This window comes from Homarus americanus, unplaced genomic scaffold, assembly GCF_018991925.1.
Source record: "Homarus americanus isolate GMGI-L3 unplaced genomic scaffold, GMGI_Hamer_2.0 scaffold29066, whole genome shotgun sequence".
Lineage (NCBI taxonomy): Eukaryota > Metazoa > Arthropoda > Malacostraca > Decapoda > Nephropidae > Homarus > Homarus americanus.
The window spans coordinates 55,141-60,654 of record NW_024753347.1 but is presented as its reverse complement, the minus strand read 5'-3'; positions in this window follow the sequence as shown (position 1 = coordinate 60,654).

Genomic DNA, 5,514 nt, shown 5'->3' with positions numbered 1-5,514 from the left:
CTTTAATTTTTACTTTTATTTCTTACGGTTCTCACCTGAACACTTTTCGGCATATTGTCCCTCATGCCTTATAAACACATATTTTAACCCTAAATTACAAACTAAGGTAAGGTTCTGGTTTGCTAATTCGTGGGTAAATTCATTGGGTTATAATATCAACACGGCACACTCGGCACACTAGGCGGGTACAGGAGGCTCCCTAAAACAAAGGCCGAATGTTCATGGCGGGGGTGTATCCACTTCACTTAAAACTGTAATTAGGGATCCTCCTCTCACACATTGCACTATTTGAACACAGACATAAGATTCTCTGATCACTGTACATGTCGTGGGTAAATGTCACGTGAGGATACGAGGTGTATTAAGTTCACACCGACGCATACAAGATATTTCTTTTCAATTATAGTTTCTGGGTCACTTCCAACACCTCACATAGTTCTGATACATTTATCCTTCTTCCAGATCATTGTTCTCATGTATTTTCATATGATATCTGTGGAGGTTATGCTCGCTACACGTTCACAGACGTAAATAGTATGACCTTCAAACCATGATCCACACTTAGTCCTACAGTACACTAGTCCGGCTCAACTGGACTTTCCCAATCATCTTATGGATACCCTGAGTTCTCCTTAATACTATGAATACATACAATTAATATTATATAACTGTACCTGGGTACAATACAACCCATGTCTACTAACATTGAGTAGGTGAGTTATCCTTTATCAATGTTTCCCGTTTTCTGAGATTCTACAAGCGCCGTGGATTTGAATGTTATATAGCGTAATATGAATTAAATGGGGTTTTTAGGAATGACAATGATGTGCGCAGTACATAGCCTTCCCCTCCCAAAAGATTCATATTATGCGGAATAATATGCAAAAGCACTAACGCTGTAGTGCACATACATTTTACAACATCCTAACAGTTCGTGATTACAGTACCTTAATACATCAAACAAAACATAAGGAGACTTAAACGTTTCCCACGAGCGTCTCCGCTACCATATACATCGGACAACTGTTTACAATCCTGCTACTTCGGTACACAATATATCATTAAAAAGAAAATTATAAGGAGACAAACTTTTCATACTCGAGTCTCCGTTACCTATACATGCAACAACTTATCAATTCTTATTTCAGTACAATATAGTATAGGGAACATGCCCCTAACAGTTCATCAGAGTATTACCTCAACATACTTTTGGCACGAACACATAAACAGTGACTCTTTGACATTCAGATTCAGATTTGCCCCCGAGGGGGCTAGTTTATTGGGCACCCCCTTACATCCTGTGCAAGGTGAAGCGCAGAAGCGTTTACAGCGCCCAACAGGGAAGTATGAAAAGTTCATACTTGCCTTTATGACTCGTACATTAAGGGCGTAAAAGCCTGAAGGGTCATAGGATTTGTCAAGTTACATAAAGTGAGAGAATGATGAGTGTGTGGGGGGAAAGTTCCCAGTACATTTTATCTGTTTATGGCAAAGAGTGGCAGGTCCCTAATAATGTCAAATGCCAGGCCTGTGACTAGGAGGAGGGATATCTGGTCTGGGAGGGAAGAGGTGTTGGTAATGGCTGGGGACCTATAGGAGGAGGTCATAGGGCAAGTGAGGATGTAGTGACGGAGGGTGTGAGAGTCGGGTTGGCCACAAAGTTTACAAACAGTGCGGTGAGGCTCAGGGTTGCCAATGTACTCCCATAGGTACCTGTACCCTAGGCGCAGTCTCATGTATATAAGCTGTTGAGATCGAGTCAGGGATTGATATTCTTTGAAGTGGCGGTTGTCGTCACCGGTTACAGCGTCATAGTGGCATAGTGTGATGCTACCCCGTTGTTTCAGGTGTGTCCAATTTTCGTTGAATGCCTCTCGTTGTGTGGCGTGTATGCGAGATTTGAGATGATTCAGGGAGAGGGCGAGAGTGGCTTCAATATCTTCTTCTTGTGTAGCTTCTTTGGCAAGCCGATCAACAGTGTCACAGGCACTTTGACATTATATACACAACAAAGTTCTCTGCATGAAATTACATATACTAAGGAATTTAATTTCTTGTCTATGAATGGGGAATTAGTTGCATCAGACACTTCCTCAGATTACTACTTCGTTTCAATAATAATTCACCTTTTCAACACAAAACCGTGGTTCTAGACGTACACATTGGGGCTCATAACACAAGACACGTATTTTCTATCTCACAGTTCAGAAGAACTGGTATTTCAAGGCCGGGGTGACTCCCTCACCCGGAGCGAGTCAACAACCCAAAAAACTTTCGACACACATAAACTGAGATTTCTCCCTTCGACAACATAGGCAGCAACTGGATTTCCGGACTTCAGTTCATAAGAACTGGGATTTACAATGTTGGGGTGACTCCCTCACCTGGAGTGAGTCAACAACCCTAAAAAAAAAAAAAAAAATATTTTAATCCGACAAACCATCTGAGCAACTGTCTCCCCCACCAAAAACTTTATAATTCAACAAATCAACCTAACAAACTGGAAAGCCAATAATATTCAATTGAAGCAACATTCTGGAACTATATTTCCTACAAATCCATTCTAACTACTGGTCTCCTCTGCCTCACAGGGAATCTACTTGCAGGTTGACCTTCCACATTTCCGTCATCACTTTCCTCATCTGTTTCGTCTGAACCGAGTCCGAGGAAGAATCATAGGGTGGGAGTAGGGGTTCATTCAGCTGAACAAACATGTCTCTACTTACATACCTCTTTACTTTCTCAGCCGCCCTCTTTATCACCTCACTTTCGTCCAAGGGGTTAGTCAACTCATACGCGGCACCATCTCGTATAATTTCTGTTATAGTGTACGGACCCTTCCACTTGGTATTCAACTTCCTACTGGTCCCAGGGTTGGGCCATTCATTCCTCACCCATACTGTTTCTCCTAACTGCATAGTTTGGTTCGTTCTTGATCTATTTGCTCTCTCTCTGGTCTCTCGTGACATTCTGGCAGACATCTCTTTTATCAACCTATGGGCTTCTTTCAACTCTTGACTGCTCTCATTCTCTATTATAGGTAAGTCAATTCCTACTTGTCTTTGTACATGCCTCGAAAAAAAAGCAAAATGAGGCTGTACCCCAGTTGTGGCATGGACAGACGTGTTCAGAGCAGACTGCACGGGACTGAGAAATTTTGGCCACTGAAGTGGATTATCTTCACACATGATTGCAAGTGTTGTTTTAAAGGTCCTGTGCATTCTCTCTGTGACACTATTACCTCTAGGGTGGTAAGGCAATGTAAAATAGTTCTTAATGCCAGTTACTTTACATAATTCTCTAAACTGTGTTGCTGTAAATTCACCTCCATTATCTGCAATGACTACTCCAGGGCTACCAAAAACATTAATGAATTTACTAAATTCTCTGGTCACTTCCTGAGTGGATTTGGTTCTCAAAGGATAGAAATTGACAAACCTAGAATAGTGAGCTATGACGGTCAACACATAGCGATATCCATTCACACTATTATGTAAGTCTGTCAAGTCCACAGATACTCTCTCCAAAGGTTTAGTTACTTCTGACATCCCCTGCCATTGCTGTTCTAACCCTTTTGTCCCTTTGAATCTTTGACACACTTCACATGATTCTACAAATTTCACACAGTCTCTGCGATAATTGGGCCAATAGAAAAGGCCTTCTACTCTGGCTATAGTCTTCCACTGTCCTAAGTGACCTGATGTCTCTCTGTTATGTGCCCACTCTAATGCTGCTCTACGCAAATGATCAGGTATTACAAGGCAGTACATCAATGCTTTATCAATTTGTTCCTTCACTAAATACAATACCCCCTCCGCTACTTCAAATTTGTCAATAGTCGTCTTGGGATATTTATGTTTGGGTACCTGTCCTCCTTCTAAATAACTAGCCAATGCTTCCCATCTCTCTTCTTTTCTTTGTTCTACTCCTAACTGCCGATGCGTTAACCCGTCTAGCTGAGGGAACTGACCTGCCGTCCTACTCCTGGCTACTTTCCTTAGGGCCCCTACCGGCCTACTCAATGCGTCCGCGACTAGATTTGCCTTTCCAGGTTTGTACTCTATCTTATAGATGTAATCCCTCATTTCCAACATCCATCTATTCATTCTTTGACTTTTAGTTTTCTTGTTAAAAACAGACGTTAACGGCTGGTGATCAGTTTTGATGGTGAATTGGGAACCCCACAAAAAATGATGGAAAAATCTACAGGCTAACACTATCCCTAATGCTTCTTGGTCAGTGGTGGAATACCGTGTTTCCGCGGGCTTTAGCTTCCGAGAGAAATACCCAACAGGACGCAAAGAACCGTCATCCTGTAATTGATTCAGTGATGCTCCTACACAAAAATTACTAGCATCACTGTGTAGCTCAAAGGGTTTATCCATGTCTACTTTTACTAGTACTGGAAAGGAAGCTAATGTCCGCTTTAACGTTTCAAAAGCTGTCTGGCATTCATCTGTCCAGGCAAAGGCAGCTTGTTTCTTAGTGAGTTCTGTGATAGGATATGCAATCTTAGCAAAATTGGAAACATGCTTACGATAAAACCCGCACATCCCTAAAAATTGTCGGACTTGTTTGACATTAGTGGGTGGTTTACACTCTGTTACTGCTTTTACATTCTCTGGATCCGGCTCAATGCCTTTCTCTGAAACAATATGTCCCAAGAATTTTACTTGTCTTTGACCAAACTGACATTTAGATAGATTTAATTTGATTCCCATATTTACAAACCTGTCAAATACTTTAGCCAATCTGCCCATGAGGGTATTGAAATCATTAGCCCACACTATGACATCATCTAGATAGTTCCTGACCCAATCTTCTTCTGCTAAAGGAGCTAAGACCCTGTTTACTTCCCTAGTAAAAACGGCTGGGCTGGCTGACAAACCAAAAGGGAGGCGTTTGAACCGCCATAAATTATATCCATCACTGAAGGTGGTTATATCTCTACTGTGGGGGTCAAGAATTACCTGATAGTAAGCATCTTTCAAATCTAAGGTGGCATAATATTTATTTCCGGCAGCCTTCTCAACTAATTCATCCAATCTTGGCAAGGGTTGTATATCTACTTTCAAGTGTTTGTTGACTGCTCGGAAATCGAGGCACATACGTTTCGATCCATTAGATTTAGTTACTAACACGATAGGTGATAGCCAGACAGCGGTTGATGGTTCAATGATGTCCCTATCTCTCATGTCTCTCATCATTTCTTTAATAGTACCCTTGGCTTTCTCGGGATACCTATATTGAGGTCCTCTTACGGGTTGTTCATTGACCAATGGGATGTTAGCTGGCAAACCCTTAATTGTTCCTATTTCATTTGGACCTAAGACAAACAACGCATCATGATTCATTACCACCTGTTGCAACTGTGTCCGCATGTCCCTATCTAAGTGTGGCCATTGCTGGGTCCTAATTAACTCCTTCAATTTGTCCTGTCTAGTTTCTCCATGCTCCACTTCATCACAGTCTGGTACCATAGAATTTAATACTTCTTGAGCACGTCTAATTTTC